Here is a 24034-nt window from a genome sequence, read left to right as displayed (position 1 = left end):
CTACAGGAATGTGAATAGCGAAGTGGATATGAAGCTGTGGAGTTGACGCCCTGCGTAGGCGATTGAAATGTCTATATCCGGATTTATCCATCATTTATTGGTCACTGGACTTTATGCTAGAGAAATGTACGAGATCACAATATGTATTTAGAATTCATTATGGATATTAATAAAATATTACGTACAAACACATAGTTGTATATATATATATATATATATATATATATATATATATATATGTGTGTGTGTGTGTGTGTGTGAGTATATATATGTATGTATGTATGTGTGTATACAGGGTGGTCCAAAATTAGGTGGACAGTATGTGGAATAGGTTTCACAATAAAATTTAAGAGCTTTCGTAATATTGTTCAAAATAAAATTCAACTATCAATGCCATAATTATGTCAGTAAATAAAATTGTATGTATATGTAATCTTAAAATAAATGTAATCATTTACTGTCCACCTACTTTTGGACCACCCTGTATATATATTGAAACCTTCTAGAGGAATTGAAAGAGACAAAGGGACATTTTCCACCACAACAAATATGGAGAGAGAAATAATATACAGATATCAGACAAAGTAGACCTTCGCATATTCCGGCATCACTATAAAAAGAATGGACATTGCTCGACCAGATAAACGACTCATAAAGGTCTCCTTATTTCTGGCATTTCATGTCCGATTCTAAAGTCAGAGCTGACATCACTACTATCAGTAACCATTAAAAATCCTACATGGAATAGACCAGATAATCGCCCAAATCAAAGGGAGATGATACATTTATGGGTATATTATACAGGTGTATATATAGTTTTATCTCTCTCTCTCTCTCTCTCTCTCTCTCTCTCTCTCTCTCTCTCTCTCTCTCTCTCTCTCTCTCTCTCTAAAGTTCGAGCAGGACTAAACAAATATTTGAGGGGAAACGAAGAATGTTGTGATAACGTTTTTACTAAGCCTCAGGAATACTCCAAACCCCTCTTATATATATATATATATATATATATATATATATATATATATATATATATATATATATATACGGTAGGTTTATTTCACGTTAAAGTAATGTACTGAGAGAATTGCCTACTTTAAAAGATGCCTTAATACCCATTTCATGTTCATGATTATCTCGCGATCAGACTTCGAAAATTATCGTATCTGGTGACCATCTATGTACTCTACAGCTCGACTCTGTTGTACACTTTTACCAGAGTTTCACAGGCTGTGGCCCAGAGTGAATTTGCATGAAAGAAAGCCCTATTCAATGGATATTACAAATCATGTTAAGCATTGCACAAAAATATACAGTACTCGAACTTCACCCATAACTAATGTTACTTCAAAGCTGAATAAAATAATTTATTAAATCCACTACACTTCAGTCTTGATTGAACTTTTATAAGCTTCCAGATGTGAATGAGAGAAATAAGGTTGCTATAATGCCATATCTCTTATCCTCAGAACCACAGAAAATTTAATATGTTCAGGAGTTCAACAGAAAACAGTAACAAAACTTGAAAAGCGCGTATTTTGTTTTAGTTTTCTGGCATAAAGTTTCGTAACGAAGTTCAAGATTGATTAGCCAACAGATTAAACAAGGTTGTTAATTGACCTCCCGACATCAGTGCATATCTTAAAGGCTTAAAGGTCACTCATGAATGGTAGAAGTAAGGGACAGCGACTATGCCTTAGCAGGACAATGCCCTAGAGACTGGCCATATATGCACATATACTGTGCTTATGGTCTAAATTTAATGACTCGAGTTCATTTAAACCAGGATCTCGATGCGACATTCCCCACTTCTTCCTAAAACCTAAAAAAGAAATCAATACAAAATCTAATACATTTCCCCAAACTACAAGAAATAAAACAGTTTATGTAGGACCGACCAGGATAGAGGATAGGCGACAGGCACCGCCCTTCTTACATTATCAAGTCGCTCCTTGGCCCATCTCAACATTGTCCGTCCGATGTCTTGTGTTAACCCCTGAAATTTTACTTGTCTCACGGGCTGCCTGAAGGCACAGAGCCCGTGTTGCACCGGAGAGTGTAGCACTCTACCAAACACACATATGCACAAGCTACAGAGAGTGGGACGACGAGTGAGCACTGCTGACTGAGAATCTAGCGGTTTTTTTTTTCTCCGGGGATTTGCTAACATCGCTTTTAACGCTGTCAGTCCGTGTGCGATTAAAATGTGGCGTATGAAGTGGTGAGGTCACTTAACTTGTCCTTTCAAGGGATTTACAACATGCAATATGATACAACTATTCTAAGTGTCAGTTCATGTTGTGGGTTCTCAGAATTCTTGAACTGAACCTGTCACACGCACAGACACACACGCCCACACACACACGCCCACACACACACTCTCTCCTATCTATCCTATATAATAAAGAGCAAGTGTCTGGATATAATATATATATATATATATATATATATATATATATATATATATATATATATATATATATATATATATATATATTCGGTTACATTCACCAGGGTGAGAGGGGATACCCCGAGATGAAAGGTGGAGGGGTTGAGGAGGATTAAATCAGTGAATATGTGCGTATCTACCTAAATATTTAGCAGTCATTTTTTATGGATATATATATATATATATATATATATATATATATACATATATATACCAATATATGTATAAATATACATATACATGCGTGTGCGAGCGCGTGCGTCCTCGGAATATAGTAGTCATGATACGCACTTCACTAAAATCACCTTAAGCATATTCTATCACATTCAATTGTGCCAATATTATGAACCTAAACAGCGAATTTTGTACCTGGAGGTCATCAACTGTAGTGGACCATAACCAAGCTGGATTATGTGTATTGGAATGGGCTATATAACCCAGTGCTGGGGCCTGCAATTAACATTATGAGAAAAAAGTTAGTTGGACAAGATAGAAGAATAAGAAGTAGAGTAAAAGGACATACAGCAAGTGCAGCTAAGGGTCGAATTAATGTTGCAAAGACCCTTAAGTAATGCCTACATTACACTGTGTAAGGTGCACTGGTGGCACTATTCCCCCTACGGGTAACCAAATTAGAAACCGGAAAGGTGATGTTATAAGCCCCTCTTCAATTTCAAAGTCTAAAGATCTGCATTTACTTATTAGGGTTCTTGCCTTTTATACTTCCCAATTTAAGATTTCATGAAATTATTTATTGTGCTCACTCCTGCTTTGCTAGTCTCAAAACGCAAATATTTAGTTTTGACTTCACTATTACCGGATCAAATTTACTTTGATATGATGTCCTTTATAAACTTTTGTTGTTATTTTGATAAATGTTTGTCCATATTATAGCTATTTATCGTCTGTATTTATAGTGTTTTTTCAACTCGATTTGACTCTTAAATTTCAGGTGTTATTCATGATTGCAAATTGAATTTTGAGGAACACATTCGGTTTGTTTCTTCGTTAATTGCACAGATCGATTAAAATTCTTCTTCCTGATTTAGATACGGTATGCGTTAGTTCTTTATGCATTTTACATAAGATTTTTCACAATTAATATCATCCTTTAGATTCAGATCTTCTCAGACTGTAACTTCCTGAACCTAGTAGGTGAACTAGGTATGCAGTTAAATATAGCACTCAAGCCTTCTCCATTACGAGGCTTAATGCTACACAGTATTCCAGAAGTTTCATTGCAGCTGTGACCAGATTGTGGAATCTTCCTAATCAGGCAACTGAATCAGTGGAACTTCAGATTTTCAAAGTTGCAACTAATCTTTTATGTTGAACAGGCTGACATAAGTATCTATTCATATAGTTTATATATGACATCTATTGCAACGTTGTTACTGATATTAAGATATTCTATAGTCTTTATTCATTACTTCTCATAGTTTATTTCCTTTCCTCACTGGGCTATTTTCCCTGTTGGAGCCCTTGGGCTTACAGCATCTTGCTTTTCAAACTAGGATTGTAGGTTAACTAAAAGGTAGTTACTCTAACAAGAAAAAAACAGTCACTTCTCTGGCAATTTCTGTTATAATTCCAATGCATGCGAGGGCCATCATTACCCAATTTTTCTTAATTGCGTGATGTGTTTAAGGGAAGGGTCATTGGTTATGCTTATACTTGGCCGCTAAATTCGGGATCTTACGTCAGAACATGAAGTCTTATAGCGAGCTTTGTTCGTTGGATTTGAATAGTAAATATACCATCTTCATCATAGTTAATAACTCATTAATAGTTTAATGATTTTAATAAATAACTAAATATATTGCATGACTTGGGCGTAATCTTCGACTTTGCCAAAATGATGTGGACCAGTTGAAATGCAAGAACTTCGTAGGCGATTATTTTACTTATCAAAAACTGTAAGTAAGAACCGTGTATGTTTTCGTAAAACTTAAACTCAAGTTAGCAAACTAATCCCACCACCACCCCACCACCCACCCGCCTTCATGAGAGGAGCTCGCCTTGAGTATGGTTTAGTGTTCAACACTGCGTCGGAAAGGGGTCTTGCATTTTGTTGGTAATCCAGGTGAACTCTTGGTAAGTTGATACTGTTTAAAAATGTATGCGATTTTAATTCATACAATTGTTTTGGGCGCATGTTAGATTTATAAATTTTTACGAGATAACTAGTTAGATCATCAATTATATTTGCTTAAGATTGTGTACAAAAATAGTTGAAAGAAAATTGCAAAACTTTTCTTTGCTCTACAGGTTTTGTTGGTCTGGAGACCATTGTCAACTAATATTTGATATCAACCAGGTGATTTGAATGGGTACAAGGAACGGATTTTCGAGCGCCTTGACTGAAGAACTCTTCAGCAAAACCAGTTTAGCTCTTGGCCACGAAAGAAAACCCGAAAAAAAAAAAAAAACGAAGCTGCTGAGGTAAGCTTCAATAATAGCTTCGTTACTAAATCTAATTTCTAAACTTTAAGAAAAAACTTTCTGAATTTTCATTGTTAAATTTACAAGAATCCATACAGTAAGTGTCTTACTTCAAATTCTTATTACACAAAAGTAAATCAACTTCTAGTACAGAAATAAACAAATAACACGAGGTATTGGAACTGGCTATCCTTAAATATTCTATTCTGGCCACACGATAATCATGTAAATATCCCTAGCTAGCAGGTGGCACGCATCTAATAAAGGCTGGGTACAGTTGACATTCTTCTTCCACTGATCAGAGGATGAAGGAATTCTATCAACCAGAAATATTTAAATCCGGACATTCTATTTTGGTATACTTGAGAGGCTTTGGTGTTTGGAATTTGGATCAAAAGGCTCTCTTAGTATGGCATACAGTGCAAAATGCGACGAGCACTATAGCTAACTTTAACTACCCTCACCATTGGTTAATTTATTATAGATGAAAGTGGAACATTATTACAATACTTTGTACCCTGTTAATGACCCAAAGCAATATCAAAGGCAAGATACTAGATATTCTGGTTACTTTGAACGGAAAAAAAATAATGTTCCATTTTCAATTGGCTTTGAATCCTTGTGTTGACTAATCTCTAACGTGTAAAAAAAAAAATAAAAAAAGGAAAAAAATTTATTGGGGTGATTGGTTGTAGGTTCCCAAAATTATTCATAAAATTGGATTTTTCCATGTCCATAGATACGACTTGATCTAGTCGATAATTGACTGCAGCCTAGCGCATGTAAGGAATTTAAAACATAATTATTAATATGATTCAGTTTAATTATTTCTACAGATTGATACTTGTTATACAAACCTCATCCTCAAACTCTCGGCTATGGCATACACTAGACACCACCCTTATAATATCGTTTCTACGTTAGAGATTGTGGCTATCACAAAGTTGAGTGAATTATCGACACGTTTGATATATGATCTAACATCAAACCGGCGTCTGAACTCTCAAGTTGCAGACTCCGTTCTCAGCACGACAAACGCAAGAATCTCAATTGAAGGGGAATCCGTTAGGATACCATATTTTGGTCAAGGACCACGGAATTTCAAGCGTTGTCTTTGGCTGACCAACTATTCCCTTCAACAACAGTTAATGAGGACAATGTGGCTTACTGACCACACTCCATAATACTTAAGCCAAGAGACACATTACCAGGCAGATTAAAATCTTTGTTGGACTAACCACCATCTTATCCCATCCCCTCCCACTCCTCATTTCGGTATAGTGGTATAGAATATCCTACCTCTGCGCAAGACAGTTCTGGGAGCTGCACCGCCTGCTATGTGTACGTGTACCCCCACCTGGCGACCAAAATGTCTACACGAAGGTCAGCAGCCGATGCAGCAGCTGAGCTTAAACGATCTAAGGTTTAGGGGTTAGTCTTGGACAATACCAAATATGAAAAAAAAAAATAATCATCTACGTTATCTTTCACAATCCTTGTGTTGCTAACATTTACACCTTTTGAACGTATACAAGTTTCTAGGTTGCAAGTACTGTAGAGCAACTAAGAGCATTTTGTAGTTCACGGAAATGTACTTTCTTATGTTTACCTATCCTCACCGTAATTCATATATATATATATATATATATATATATATATATATATATATATATATATATATATATATGTATATGTATATATATATATATATATATATATATATATATATATATATATATATATATATATATATATATATGTGTGTGTGTGTGTGTGTGTATATATATATATATACATATATATATATATATATATATATATATATATATATATATATATATATATATATATATATATATATATATATATATATATATATAAATAAAATCTGAAATTTACATTACAAAGTGATGGTCGAAGGTTACAATTGGTAAGTACCTAAGTAGTAAGTAAGTAGTAGGGTAAGTAGCGGTAGCTGAACGGCTTTGCCAGACGTACAAACTAGCGGTTGTGGGATTCCTCTCCCGTTGCTAGGTTGCTCCAACAGAAACTCTCTCTCTCTCTCTCTCTCTCTCTCTCTCTCTCTCTCTCTCTCTCTCTCTCTCTCTCTCTCTCTCTCTCTCAGAGCAAACATGAGAGAGAGAGTAATTTAAAAGATAATGAGCAAAGCACGAAATTGGGTAAATCAACAGATAGCTCTACTGTACATCTCAACATAGGATCTCCCACTGGCGACTAATTCAATAGGAATTCTAAAACAGTTTACAACGGAGGCAAAAGCAAAATGTAATCGCAAAACTACAAGTGTGGAAGAGAGAAGAACATGATACAGTATTCGTGGATTAATGGCAGGAACAAGGCAGTTATAAGTGATGAACACAGACCTGAGTGCAATTGTATCATCTGTTTCAGGAAATACATATAAACACGTATGTACACTTGTATACTTCAAAAACACGCACTCCACTAAAAGGAGAGAGAGAGAGAGAGAGAGAGAGAGAGAGAGAGAGAGAGAGAGAGATAGCAGGTGATGAGTAAATAGTTTGATCGATTCACTACCAGTGTTCTCTGTAAGCGTCACATAATTAAATCTTTAGTTATTTATCCGTTGCTACTTACTAAAGGATATTGAGTGTAATTTAAACATTTGAAATTCAAAGTCTTTTCAAAAACATCATCATATCCTAGGAACTGATACTGTTTATAACAGATCCATATATAATGTAAACACTAATCCACACTCCAAAGACTTAATCACTGATTTTGTATACTGAAATAAATTAAAGCCTTACATGTATATTCTTATAATGGATTTTTTTTTTGTATTATTATCATGTATACAAATACATGCATGTATATACACACATTCAATATTCATTACTCTTTACAATGCATTAGTACTTCCTCTCTCGATTTTCACCTTTTAATCAAAACACATCTATATTAGGCCATATTATCATAAAAGTAATCTTTTGTTAATAGCTCATTTACTTCCTTTCTGAAAGTATAAATTATTGGCATTTTTTTTTTGGGGGGGGACATTCTTATTTTATGAATATAACCAAATTCAAGTCACCTGACAATAGTCCCAGCGTGGTGATGAAAATTCAAGTCATCTGACAATAGTCCCAGCGTGGTGAGGAAAATTGGCCCCACCGCTGACATGAATAAGGACATGTCTTCTATTCTCCTGCAGTGGAATTGAAACGGCTGCATTTGTTGTTGTTGGTGTGTGTGTGTGTGTGTGTGTGTGTGTGTGTATATATATATATATATATATATATATATATATATATATATATATATATATATATATATATATATATATATATATATATATATATATACCCCACTCCAGCTTAAAATAAATCCTATATCTGCCTCCGTCAGAAAAGGTTTAGATTTTACTTTTCCCGTAGATACGCTGACACTTGTTCTTTTTAACCTATCATCAACTTTAGCTCTTATTTTTATTCCTTCACATATTTCATCTCGACTACTAATCAATCTAAATTTTAACGATTGTACCAATTCTATTTTCTCTGCATTGAACATCAATTTTTAAATCTCCACTTTTAACTTATAATTCTGTAAGCTATGCAGCCCGTATTTTTTCCTTCTTAATTTGCTTTAAACAGCTTACAAAAAACGATTTTAGTTGTTCTTTGGCAAAGGCCCACCACCATTTAATATCTTTAAATTTGCCTTTCTTATTTCTAATGTCAATCCAAGCAATCGTGAAATTTTCTTTAATAAAATCGGTACTCAAAATATTTTCATTCAATTTCAGTACCCTTTACCTAATGAAATAACATTTTGCAAATTTGATTGTTAACTTTATGAGGCAATCGTCAAGCTAGTTTATAGGTAGATTTCGAATATCACTTACGTGATTTTGTAAATCTCGCAAATAAAATCTAACTTTAAAAACACAATTTTCCTTAATATATGTGTTCTCTATATGATGGTTTTGGAAAAACCAAGCGTCCTTCATTTTCAAATGAATTTAAAATACAAGATATTTTGATAAAAGGCAACTATCTGAATTTGAACAAACCCCCATACTGGTAGTACAATTTGCCCACATCCCCCATTATAATGTTACTTATATTATCACGCAAGAAATACATAATATTCAAGGGTTGTTCTTTCTGTCTTTTTGCTACTTCCAGCAGGTGCGTAGACATTGAGTAACTGGATGTAAACATTTGAACAGCGCCAACTGACGCACATTAAATAACCAATTATATGATTTTCTAATTTCAGGACATCCTCTTTGATAATTTGCGTATAAGGATAGCAAGCCCCCTTTAAGGTATTGTGTAGAATTAATTACAATCTTACAATAGTTTTCTATATACTCTAGTTTCCCTTTCGCAATTATATTGAAGTTCTTGAATGAATGTAATATCGTGATTGTATAAATACTTTAGATTTATTAATTAGATTAACTTATTTATATAACTAAGTCTATTCGCATTGACTGATGCTATACTCTGTGGATGAAATTAATTTTATCGAAATTAGAAGAAAAGAACAATGTACATAAATTAACATGGTTTATGTTTCTTTGGACGCTTATCTGTTTCGTAATCTGATGAAGAAATCTTAAGATCCCCAGACAAGCGTTGGATTTGGCCCTTTTTCAAAGTTGTCTTAATGTTATTGGCACCATCTCGCTCCATGTACCAATTTCCCGTTCTTAGGTCAATACTCCATTGTTCCCCTCATGTAATTAATTGATTCTCTGGGACGTGTGCTCGCATTTTCTAGGTCGTTAACCTCTTTCCAAATGACTGCATCTTCATTTTCTGTCGATTCTCCACTTTCCGCCAATACCTAGTGAACTTCCGCCTGGGGGTTTGAAGAATCCTTGCAATACGTCTTTTTCATTGTAAGAAAGTCGCCGTTTAATTTGCGTATATGTAATTCTGTTAAAAATTGTATGCTGTCGATTTTAAATCTGTCACAGATTTTTGTTTCTAGAGATTTCCTTTCAAGCATAGAGACATCGTTCTTCCTTCTAGATATATGTACTAATGATTTTGGACGTGCTTGTTGCTAGTATCTATATCAGACAACCTAACTAGTGTTAGGTACTCTTCTTTAATAAAATGGCTCAAAAGATTAGTTTACTCGGCTGACACAATCGAATGTGATTTATGCAACCTAAAATGCTCAGACTGAAATTCCAAGTTCATGATATTCACTTTTCGAAAAACATAATGCAAAAAAATTAGCATATGTTTTGTGCCACGGTTGACAAATAGTCTTGTATATCTTTTGCGCACCACCTACATTGTCAGTTTTTTATTCGGACTGAAAGTAGATGAGAAGTGCATCCCATTACTCAAAAATTACAGTAATAACATTCTCTCTAGAGATCCATCTAGTTTGACCAAGTTTTAGCCTTTGGTGCTGAGCAAGTTTAACTGCATGCTGAATCAAAGCAAAGTTGTTTTGACGTTAACTGCATCTAGAAAAATAAAAAGTTAGATCTTTCGGTAAAAACTATAGATATGATGACAACACATACTGTATACTGCATGGCTAGCACAGAGCGCAAAAGAATGGCACACGTCTTTTAGCAACTTCTGAAATCTCTCTTTTTTTCAGAGCATTGTCGAGAAATTGTCGCTGTCAAAAACCGATAACATTGCTAAGAGGAATGTATTTATCTTCAAACATTATTTAACTACATCAAACACAGACACATCTTGAACACTTCCATTCCAGGGTTGCGGTGGCCTATTGGAAACGTCCCTGTCTGGCGGTCTGCTGGAATGGGGATAGAGACTAGCACAAGCTCAATAGTTTCTAGTATCAACAACCTTCCCATTCATTTGCGCTTATGATTGGGGTTTTGGGGAGCCTATAAGTCTACCTCCTGAGTCGTCTTCAGCCATTGCCTGGCACTCCCAGAGAGAAGGGTGAGCTTGGACGCTGATCAGTCTCTATACTGTTTAAAATACGTAATTTTAATCGGAAATTCTCCGTAAAAATATACGGTTCTCAGCAGTATTTTTAGAAATACAGGCGATCGTAATTTTTACCCTACTTTGTGATTATCTTTTACGGGTTGGTGACCGTAATATCACTCCTTAACGTCAATATATCCGTTTTTAAAATGGTAAATGCCTGGCAACATTCATTCCAGAATTTTTGCGGTTTTTTTTCGTTTTTCTTACGGCAAGTTTTTAACATTGTAGGGCATTGTCACTGTCCCTTGCCTCTGCCAGTTATGAACGACCGTTAAACAATTATGTACCGTACAACGACAGGTAATACTTGCCTGTACTTTCATCAATTATTAATGAGAATTTTCGTTGTCTACGTGTCTCATTCATTTCTAATTTTCCATGATGCGGAATTCCATCTTGAATAATATAAGCGACTTTTGTTCTTTTAAAAATTACCTTTTTGGTGATGTCACTATCTGGCAACGGGACATTATGTTCATAGAAATAACCCGCAAATATTGCTTCAACTGTTCCATTTATTTTCTGCCTCGCAAGTCGCCTTTTTCTTAGCAAAATTAGTAATTTTCCCACTTGTTTTGGCTTTTTTTTTTTTTTTTTTTTTTTTTTTTTTTTTTTTTTTTTTTTTTTTTTTTTTTTTGTGCTTTTCAGTATTTTTATGACTCGGTAACATAGATTTTCCAACATTGTTATTACCAACAAGTGTTACTTTGATTTCCACCCTCTTTCTTTGACCAGACCTTAAACCTTTCTTCTTCTAACCACTCATCTTCAAAATTTTTTTAATTATTATACTCTATGGGCCGCTTCATGTCAATATTTCGAAACTGGTAGGGCATGGGCGGTGACCGACGTTAAGCTAACCTTAGTGCATAAAGACGTCGAACTATCGGTGCGTTGGATGACTAATGATTTCTCCAAGATCAGTCCATATACCTGGATCGCGATCTAGGTATAAGCCTATGGGCTGCCAACGCAAGAGCCCGTGTCTAGCACAAGGCTGGATAATCTACCAAGCAAGCAAGCAAGGTATAGAAGATCAAGCTCCTTAGAATATACCGAGACCTGGATGAGACCAAGGAGGTATTTAACGTCCTTGGACGAGACTTGGATTAACCAATTTCACACCTTTGAGTAATGTTGGATTGACACCAATCTTGAGAAAACCACCTGGATTGAACAGTACGATTGAACCATGCCCACCCTTGATTGAACCCCCTACTGAAAAAGGTAATCGCATAATGGTCATTCATGCTGGTACCAAAAACAATTTTGCTCTAAATTGTGAGCTTGGTTTTCCCGGCTTAACACGATAGCGGTTATGAAAAAACAAAAATAACAATGAATCATATATCATTCAAGGAGTGGTTAATTTCAGTTTTGTTATAAATCTTGGATAATTTGATGAAGTGGAAATATAATCTATAGTATCTAATTTCTATATTTCAATGAAATTATTAATTCTTTTATTTCATGTGTATTGTAAATCTTCTTGTATTCTTTTGTTTCATTATTACTTATTTATTTCCCAAAAACAATTCACTTGTACAGATGAAGATATATATATATATATATATATATATATATATATATATATATATATATATATATATACTGTACACACACACACACACACATATATATATATATATATATATATATATATATACACACATATATATATATATATATATATATATATATATATACTGTACACACACACATATATATATATATAATCAAATAAACAACTAATATTCTTTAATATCGAATTCGCTATGCCATGGGGTATGCCCCATATGAAAATCCCTTTAATAATAGATATTTCTACCCGGCCGAGGAATCGAACCTACGACCGATAGAAATAAGGATAAACAGACTGTTTTAGACCACTCGGCTGTGAAGAGTGACTAACAATAGAATTAATAGGTTTCCCTGTATTCGTAATTCCCAGAGGTGCCTATCGTCCGTTTCAGATAATCCTCAGACATCCGAGTTAACTGCTGACGAAAAACTGCTGCCCATTACGCCATTATAATGAATTTCCCCGACCTCGTTTCACAGAAGCTTTCGTTCCTTTTTCCTTTATATTCGCTAAAAGTTTTTAGGTCACAGAGGCTATAGAATTTTGGACACCAGCCAGAAAGCGCCCACTGGTTGGCCTCACACACACACACACACAAACACACACCAACCCGCTCGTAGAAGATTTGGGCATATCAACTTTATTTTCCTAGTGTTGTCCCGAGAATTTGTAATTCCTCGAAGCGAGAGACTGATGAAAATATACGTCAATGCTTCATTAGTTTGATTTGAAGGCATAAGGATTTGAGTGTTATTTTGAGATACTGCTATCGCTGCGTATTGCGCCGATACCACGACAGATTACTTCCAAAAGACTATTAGGGTCATCGTGTTTCAGGCTATTGACACTTCTACAAAGGCACCACTAACACCGAGGTAAAGATATTGTCTATTGCACTGGGCTGTTATCACAAGGAAAACCCTAAATTATTATTATTATTGTTGTTATTATTATTATTATTGTTGTTGTTGTTGTTATTACTAGCTAAGCTACAACCTAGTTGAAGATGCCCAAGTGCTTTAGCAGGGAAAATAGCCCAGTGAAGAAAGCAAATAAGGAAACAGAAGTGTATCTGACTTAGCTGACTGTACCCTCAAACAAGACAGCTCTAACCCCAAACATGGAATATAATGGTACAGAGGCTATGGCACTACCTATGACTAGAAAATAATGGTTTGATTTTGGAGTATCATAGTAAGGTACCACAAGTAAATCACTTATATGTCAAGTTGGATTAGACTGATATAATAAGCAAAGAGTCAGTAGCATAAGAACACTAGTATTGAAAGGTATAAATAAGATATGGAACTAGAAAAGCAGTCTGAGAAGGCAGACCTCCACCACGGCAGCTTATTCCTCGAAACCAGCTTGCCTTTCCCAGAATCAATTTAGACCGTAGGCTTAATTGAAGTCTGTGTGACAACTATGTGAAAACTTGGGGTTAAGGTTAGAGTTATTTCAATTGACCTTTTGCTCGACCTTGACCTTGACTTTGACCTAGGACTTTCAAAATTGAATCACTTCTACGTCTCAACATACAAAATTAATCCGAGAAAGTTTCACTACTCTATAAGTAAAATTGTGCCCAAGAAGTTGTTCACAAACAAGCAGACAAACAGGGGCGAAAACATAACCTCTTCCCAATTTCGTTGGCGAAGGTAAAAAATGGCAAAGACTGATAAGACAAAGATTAAGAGCCTCATATCACAAGTAAAGACTAATTGTGAAAAATTATGTATAGCCATCCTAACAACTGAAGACCACGAATGTGAACATTTCAAACAAAATCGACTGGTCGAGACCACTGACATATTTTTATCAAAGGTAAATATTGTTAACGTCAAGGAAGTCATGGATGCCAACAATGGTGGAAACTGAGAGTTCACTACAATTAGACAGAGAAATAGAAAAATACAATGATACAATACATATATCATTTGCAGTATACACACATACATAAAGCAATTATATACTCATGTGTGTTACCCCATACAAACAAGTGTGAGTTCATTAGTCTCTCTCTCTCTCTCTCTCTCTCTCTCTCTCTCTCTCTCTCTCTCTCTCTCTCTCTCTCTCTCTCAAACAATAGTCTACATTATATAAAAAGTCTGGACAAAACTAGACGCCCACAAATGCGCATCATTGTTTTAGCCATTGCATTTTTTCATAACTGTCCACACATTTTTTTATTTTATTTTTGGATTAGTGACGACTCTCAAGCATACATGATGTGTACATGCATCTGTTCCCCCACCGTCTAGACATTAGCGATCTAAAGGAAAGTATAATATCAACGTATCAGTTTCATGTTTGAAATGTCAAAGTTGCATTAAAGATAACCTTTCCAAATGCTAATTCAAAACCAAACACTCACGCGTGTCGGGTAAATATGCTGAACGATCAATCTCTCTCTCTCTCTCTCTCTCTCTCTCTCTCTCTCTCTCTCTCTCTCTCTCTCTCTCTCTCTCTCTCTCTCTCATACACACACACACATATATATATATATATATATATATATATATATATATATACATGCATATTTGTGTGTGTACGTGCATACATATATATAAATAATATATATATATATATATATATATATATATATACAAATTATATATAAAAGCCGATGGACTGATGAGCTAAGAATTTTTTCGGGTATAGACTGGGTAAAGTCAAAACAAATAAAACGTGCAGATCAACTCGAGGGTTTGAAGTAAGACTTTGTCGAGTGTGAGCCTTCTCTAGTGTCAAAACAAGTTTTGAATCGGATTAAACTGCATTTTAGGCGAATGGGTTATTGGATTCCTTCAGTATACATGTACACTGTCGGGTTTTCCCCATCTCGACTCTCAATGGCTTCCCTGGCCCTAGTTCCAGGCCAAGTTGCCCAAATTCAACTACCCATACATTGCACCACTGATCCTGGTCCACTATGTCGGGTTCAATAATCATTTGAACTGACTGTCATCAATGATTGACAAGTAGAATTTTTGAACAGGTTGACATAAGTCTAACAATGTGATTTAGCCTGTGTTAGTTATTTGTTGAATTTTATTAGCTATTTGAATATATTAATTTATCTTTATATGATTCATTCTTTACTTCGTTTCTTCTCCGCACTGGGCTGCTGCTAATAATGGCTAATTATAATAATGTTAATAATATAAATGAAGAGAACTTGAAGAAAATAGTGTTAAAAAGTAATTATAAATATCTTGATATAAAAATAAATGTAAAAAGTCCTCAAAATATCTAGACAAAAAATCGCTTAAATTCTTGTTATGGTTCGTTTTGTTGCGAAATAATAAGAAAAATAGTATTTAAAACTAACCATAGTCCACTGCCTGGTCCCATTAAATAAACGAAAATAAAATCCCCAGGACTTCCGGCCATTTCCATGTTACCCACATACTGTGAGTAAATCAAGTAAAGGAGGTTAAACAGCGTATAACTTGTGCCACCCCAGTAAATTCTATTTCTTGAGATGGCAAACCTTATGGAATAACGCTATATGAACCGGGAAATAGAGAAAGATTTCCATATCTTAAAAACCAGACGATCTGTGGAATTTTGGCCTTCATTTTTCCTTTGCCTACACATACACCAAATAGTTTGCCATATTCTTTACGCATTCTCTCGTCTTCATACATCTGACAACATTGAGATTACCAAATAATTCTTCTTCGCTCAAGAGGTTAACTACTGCAATGTCATTATCCAGTGGCTACTTTCCTCTTAGTAAGGGTAGAGACTCTTTAGCTATTGTTGTCTCAGATTCAGGAAAAGGTTAAGTAATTCTGGTTTTCATTTAGTCCTAAGCCTTCTATAACACACAGACCTGCTGAATTGTAAAAGACTAATGGGCTACTTTCCTCTTGGTAAGGGTAGAAGAGACTCTTTAGCTATGGTAAGCAGCTCTACTAGGAGAAGGACACTCCAAAATCAAACCATTGTTCTCTTTTCTTGGGTAGTGCCATAGCCTCTGTACCATGGTCTTACACTGCCTTGAGTTAGAGTTCTCTTGCTTAAGGATATACTCGGGCACACTTTTCTAACTAATTTCTCTTCCTCTTGTTTTGTTAAAGTTTTTATAGTTTAAATAGGAAATATTTATTTTAATATTGTTACAATTCTTAAAATATTTATTTTTCCTTATTTCCTTTCCTCACTGGGCTATTTTCCCTGTTGGGGCCCCTGGGCTTATAGCATTCTGCTTATCCGACTAGGTTTGTAGCTTAGCATTTAATAATAATAATAATAATATGGTAAGAAGGTCTTCTGGAAGGACACTCCAAATCCAAAATCAAACCATTGTTCTCTAGTCATGGATAGTGCCATAGCCTATGTACCATGGTCTACCACTGGAGTTAGTTATTTTGCTTGAAGGTACACTCGGGCACGCTAAAAGTCTTGTTTCTCTTCCTCTTGTTCTTTTTAAGTTTTTATAGTTTATATATGAAAGATCTAATTTAATATTGTTACAGTTCTAGAAATATTTTATTTTGATTGTTCATTACTTTTCTTGTAGTTTATTTACTTCCTTGTTTCCTTTCTTCACTGGGCTATTTTTCCTGTTGGAGCCCTTGGGCTTATAGAATCCTGATTTTCCAACCGGGGTTGTAGCTTAGCTCGTAATAATAATAATAATAATAATAATAGCGTGGTGCTACGGCCGGGGAAGCTATTCGGCAAGGAAGTGTAAGAGGGGAAGAAGTGCACATGGAAGTGAAGCCCTGTTCAGTAGAAGGCTAAAATGTGGGTGCAACTGGGTACTGAAGGGATGCAGGAGAGACCCTTACAAACTGTCTTCTGTCAAGATATGAGAGATATGGCAGACCAGAACTAGTACTATCTGAAGCCACATGGAGTAATGATAACAAAATATACACTGCCGTTACACACACAAAAAAAAAGAAAAAAAGTGAAACAACTGTGTGATGTTATTGCTTTGAAATGAAGATACTAACAACTAATCGGTCTTGCTAAGCACTCGAGTTCAGAGAGAGAGAGAGAGAGAGAGAGAGAGAGAGAGAGAGAGAGAGAGAGAGAGAGAGAGAATCGTTTTGCCAATCTCTTGAGCTCGAACCTTACCTAAGAAATTATTGTGAATTCGCAGTGTCCTTAAAATATGATACTCCTTCGCAAAGGAGGGTCCGATTTATGATACTATAGAGTTCACCAACCCTTTCAAATATTCACAACTGAGGAACAGCCACTTTATACAACCACAAAGGGTATTGAGCCCAGAAAGCTCTAAATTGAAGAAAAGTCTTTACTTGTCAAATAAATTAATAGGTGAATAAGTTATAATTGAGTTATGGAACACTGGTCAATTAAATATACCTCGTTATAGACATACATCCGCTTAGAGTAATTATGTCAACGAGATATTTCCGTTATGGAGATTCGTTCATTATTTGTAATAGTTATTGAATTCAATTTAGTCAGTTCTAACGAAAGAAAGAGAGAGAGAGAGAGAGAGAGAGAGAGAGAGAGGAGAGAGAGAGAGAGAGAGAGAGAGAGAGAGTATCGTTATAACCCCGGTCCAGGTATCTGGACCGTGCGTTATAACAAACCCAGCTTCTAGTCTCGTTCCATTACCTGTAGTTCCATTTGACACTTTCGTTTTCTTTTAAGACATCCTGATCAGGCCTACTACTACAACGGCGCAAGCCGCAAGGGATACGGGAAAAAAAACTCCCACGTACGGAAAAATGAAGCAAGGGGCACCCCATTAAACTTGACCCTGTCATCCAAGGTTTGAATCCTTATCTTAGACCTTGATTGCGTTCAAGCACTTCGAAAGTAAAGTACGTTTTGATAACCACTAGGCTTCACCTTCAATTTCTGAAGTCCTGAAGTTTGGCAACTCGAGATGCCGCTAAGAGCATTTGAAAGATCTTGAAGCGATAATCCACTTATTGAAAATCAAAGCAAGAGGGTTGCTCTTAGGTTGTGCTGGGCTTATGCCAGCAACGCAACAATCCGAGGTGGTGCCAGGAATTCTGGACACTGAAGCAATAATCAACACTCTAGGAGAAGCACAAGTCGGTTGTGGATAGATTAAGCTGGCCATATGCCAGCACATCACCAACCTCAAGTCGAATTAATAGAAGTAGAAACAGGTTCTTTACGCATCTGAGCTTCTTGTGTGAAGCTCGCAGTCGTACTGTCTAAATAATTTAATAGATAGTTTAAAGCATCCAATTTAATAAATAATTCAAAACAAAGCCAAAATATCACGGAAATCACAGGATGGTGAGAATCTGTAACTAAATCACTCTGTTGGAAGAAGCCATATAGGCCTATGGGCACAGATTAAGGCCTCTAGAGAGTGCTGTAGGCGACATCTTTGTAATTATCAAGTGGTACTTCACACTTACACCTACAGGCGGGATCGAATCCTCCACAGGGGATATGGCATCGTTACAATTAGGCCAGAACATATATATATATGTATATATATATATATATATATATAATATATATATATATATAATATATATAGTATATATATATATATATAATATATATATATACTGTATATATACAGTAGATATACATACGTATTATATATATATATATATATATAATATATATATATATATATATTATACTGCACATACACGTGTGTTGGACAATACAGTTGTAGATATCTAGATTCCATAAAACCAATAAAATAAGCAAACAGCTTCCTAATGGATCAACCCTTGCCTAGAGGTTGTTGACCCCGCTGTACTATCGCCATGGTGCCATGCACCACGGGAAAACACATCGTACGGTGGCGCGCACCTGATAAAACAGACGAAAATACAGTCTCCAGTTCTGCCAGCCAGACATTTCGATACACAAATTCTGGGTCGAAAAAAGATATTACCTTTCTTAAACGCGATATATATTACATTTACTAGGATAGATGATATGGTTACTTTAAGAGGGTCAAATTTAAGCTATCTCCGATGTACGGGATGATATGTTCTGCGTACCTAAATTATGGATCGGTGTTGTCTAATAGCTTTCAGGGTTACTTTTTGACTTCTCAACTGGGCCGAATGCTACAGCGTGTTGCAAAGTCTCCTATAATAAAATAAAGAGGGAGCCGTGTCTGTATTAACGGGAGCACGCAAATTGGCAGTTGCAGGGGTTGATAGTTTTTTAAAGTTGCCTTTCCACGGCTCTCCCGCCAGACACATTGAACTTAACAGACTTAGCACTCTCTCTCTCTCTCTCTCTCTCTCTCTCTCTCTCTCTCCTCTCTCTCTCTCTCTCTCTCTCTCTCTCTCTCTCTCTCATATATATATATATATATATATATATATATATATATATATATATATTGGGTGAGCTATTTCTCACTCAAGGTGAGACATGGGTGCGTTCTCTCTCTCTCTCTCTCTCCTCTCTCTCTCTCTCTCTCTCTCTCTCTCTCTCTCTCTCTCTCACAGACACACGCACAAAACAAAGATAGAGAGCGCCTCCCTACCACGACCACACGCCGAGTGAGACAAACGCACACGGCACACGCAAAAGGAGGCAGCACAAAGCATAGTGGGACAGACTCTTGACATCTTGCACAGTTTGGCTCACCGTTGGTAACATAAAAGTACGAGGGTTTTTTTATACACAATGGTAATTTTCGGGAGCATCGCGAATATGAAGTTTTCATGTATATAAAGAACCTGTGTCGCCATATAAAGCCAAGGAAGGACAGACAATGGAAGCTAGACTTATCACGGAAAATATCTTTGCCCTCCCAAGGACAAAGACAAAATCTCACGAAGTTGAATTTGTACGAGGGGCAAAGAGATTGCCTGTAATGTAACCCTTTGTTTCATATACAGATGCATCCTATTTCTTCACGCATAACGGATACATACATACATGTGCTGTACATATATAGTGTATTTATATAGTATGGTGAGATCAGTGTTACTCTATGGACATGAGTCATGGTATGACAATGAAACAATCTCCAATAGATTTAGTAAATTTGAGAACAAAACCCTCAGAAGGATATTGGGACTCAAATGGCAGGAAAGGATTCAGAAATGGAACTATAAGAGAGATTACTCGAGTGCCATATGTAGATGAGATCATGGGTAGATGGAGATGGTTTAGGCATGCTCTTTGCACTCCCAGAGAGAGATTAGTTCTTCAAACGTTCAGCTGGTCTCCGCAAGGCGCTAGAAAGAGTTGGAAGACCCAGACCTCCATGGCTGAAGACTATGAAGCGCGAAGTAGGGATGATGAATGGAAGAAGTATTGAATTAAAAGCCCAAGATAGAGACGACTGACGAAATCTTACCAATGCCCTTTGCGTTAATAGGCGTAGGAGATGATGATGATGATATATAGTATACATACATATATTATACACATATGTGTGTATTTATATATATGGTATACATACATATACGAACACATATTTATACATATATAGTATACAGTAAATCCATATATATATATAAATTATATATATATATATATATATATATATATATATATATATATAATATATATATATATGCAACGCGCGCGTGTGTTTGTATTAATATATCAGACCGCCGTCCTATCTTAGATGAAGACCAATGCTAATAAAATTTATGTTTCCGGTGTGTGTATATTTCTGTACTAAGAACCTTCCATTTAACAAGCATATAAATCCGTGGACCACAGTGACTGCCACCTGGGCAAGACATGACTGACAAAAGAAAAAAAAAGTAAAAAAAAAGCGTATAAAGCTGCCATACAAGATCTACTCATCTTAGCCAAACTCAAGATGAAAGTAGAAAACATGCAACAACCTTAGCTATCCTGTGCGAGCAACAATGATTCATCGAAAGTTTGCCTTATCTAATAAAGTTAGACTATATAAATATGTGAATAATTAGAGTTAGAAGAACCGAAATTAGCTTTTATTTAGTTTAATAAATAATTATAATTTTCCCTTTGCCTACACATACATAGAAGAGTCTGGCCTATTATTTAGATTCTCGCTCTGTCCTCATACACCTGACAACACAGAGATTACCAAACAATCTTCGCTCAGGGGGTTAACTGCTGCACTGTAATGGTTCAGTGGTTACTTTCCTCTTGGTAAGGGTAGAAGAGACTATTTCTAGCTATGGCAAGCCGCTCTTCTAAGAGGACACTCCACATTCAAACCAGTGTTCTCTATTCTTGCGTAGTGCCTTAGCCTCTGTACCATGGTCTTCCACTGTCTTGGGATAGAGTTCTCTTGCTCTAGTTTTTCTTTTCCTTTTTGAAGTTTTTATAGTTTATATATAAACATATTTTAAAGTTACTGTTCCTAAAATAAACCAATTCAATTGTTCATTAATTCCCTTATAGTTTATTTATTTCCTTACCTCCTTTCATCACTGGGCTATTTGGCTTACAGTATCCTGCTTTTCAACTAGGGTTGTGGCTTTGCAAGTAATGATAATAATAATATTAGGATGTTTGTTTACATAATGATTAGTTTCTCAGAGATCAATATTCAGATAACAAAATTCCCTTTTATGTTGTACGTTTTTGTAGATTCCTTGACAGCATAGAACAGCAAAAGCTAAATCAATGACATTAAACGTATTGACAGGTAAATTGGTATTTAACGGCAGTACTGGAATAAATATTAATTGTTGGTCCATGAGAAACAAATAAATATTCTACCATTGTTTAATGAGAGAGAGAGAGAGAGAGAAGAGAGGAGGAGAGAGTGAGAGAGAGAGAGAGAGAGAGAGAAGAGAGAGAGAGAGAGAGAGAGAGAATTTCATTGAGTCACTTAACGGTGTATTAACTCTCCCAAGTATTGTATCTAGGTCTATTTGTTCAATTCGGCGTCCCAACGACTATGGTCATCGACGCCAAACCACCCCATTCGAAGTAATCAGTGCCACTGTCCTAGAATATTATCACCATTCCGTAGCACTCGGGTGCGAGCAGTCATAACATAATTCCTCTTTATGCATATATGAGTTGCAGCAAGACCAGGATATATATATTATATATATATATATATATATATATAATATATATATATATAATATTATATATATATATACAGTATATAAACACACACACACACACACACATATATAATATATATATATATATATTCATATATATACGTATATAAACATTTAAATATCTATATATAATATATATATAAATATATATATATATATATATATATATATATATATATATGTGGTGTGTGTGTGTGTGTGTGTGTATGTGCGTGTGTGTAATGTACCTTAAACATGTCCCTACAGTCACGGGTTACAAAAAGACGAAGCTGCTTTAAGAAATATATATATAAATATATATATATATATATATATATATATATATATATATATATATACATACATATATATATATATATATATATATATATATATATATATATATACTTACGATCTGTTGCTGTTTCATATTTCAGCTCCACTCACGTTTTCCTTCTATCTTTAAATATCTAAATATACATCTATTCATTTACATTTATATACACATATTTCCACCAACAGCTGCATCTTCATCTGTAATCCTTTCCGCGCATAGCCTCAACTCTATCCTCTCCGGAGCCCGTATTTCAACTGGCATAAGAGGTCGTCAACTTCGTCTGCTCGTACACAAGAAGACTCAAATCTATCGTTTTAATCAGATCCTTCTTTACAGATTAATCTAATGCCAATTGTTTTAATCTGATTTCGAGTTAAATTATTATTATAATTATTATCATTATTATTATTATTGTTGTTGTTGTTATTATTATTAGCTAAGCTACAGCCCTAGTTGGAAAAGCAGGATGCTATAAACCCAGGGGCTCCAACAGGGAAAAAATAGCCCAATGAGGAAAGGAAACAATTAAATAAACAATAAGAGAAGTAGGGAAAAATTGAAATAAAATATTCTAAAAACAGTAACACTATTAAAATAGATCTTCCGTATATAAACCATAAAAACTTGAAAAAAAAAAGGAAGAGAAATAAGATAAAATATTGTACCCGAGCATACCCTAAAGCAAGAAAACTACTACTACTACTACTACTACTACCGGTACTTATAATAAAAATATTGATCTGAGGGAAATGTTCTCAAAATTAATAGCTTACATGCTCCAGTGAAAACGTGCATGAAACTTCCACCCCGCCGAATAGCCCCAAGACATTCATTCCTCGCAAAATATTTGACATCGACGGCGTTTGCAGTGCCCCGGGGGCACCAAAGGGTAGCAAGCGTGCCAAGAGGTAGCGAGGGATTGCAGCCAACCTGCTTCCAACTCTCTTAGAATAAGAGATTTACTCAGGTTATTCCTCTTGCGAGATTCCTTGCCATACCTTGGAGTGAGTTATGCTTTGGACTTGAATATTGACCTACTTTTCTTCGTGCCCAACGGAGACCGGGTCTCTGTCTAAAGCTTATAGAAGATCACTCAATTCATGAAATTAACATGTCAGGATGCCAGATAATTCCTAATCCATCAATCAATCATGAAATTAACGTAAAGGATATTTTAGTTTATGAAAACGAAAATGATATACGAAAGGATTTTTTTTTTTTTTTTTTGTAAAACAAATT

General features: G+C 35.3%; 1 protein-coding gene across 2 annotated transcripts in view; it reads right to left on the bottom strand.

The window, feature by feature from the left end:
• The window catches only part of E23 (Early gene at 23), a 46493-nt gene that overhangs the window by 14569 nt on the left and 7890 nt on the right, over positions 1 to 24034 (bottom strand). The gene's annotated exons all lie outside the window — the stretch shown is intronic.

Source organism: Palaemon carinicauda, chromosome 31 (assembly GCF_036898095.1).
Source record: "Palaemon carinicauda isolate YSFRI2023 chromosome 31, ASM3689809v2, whole genome shotgun sequence".
NCBI lineage: Eukaryota > Metazoa > Arthropoda > Malacostraca > Decapoda > Palaemonidae > Palaemon > Palaemon carinicauda.
Note: the sequence above shows the minus strand (reverse complement) of the source record. Positions and strands in the feature narration are given on the sequence as shown.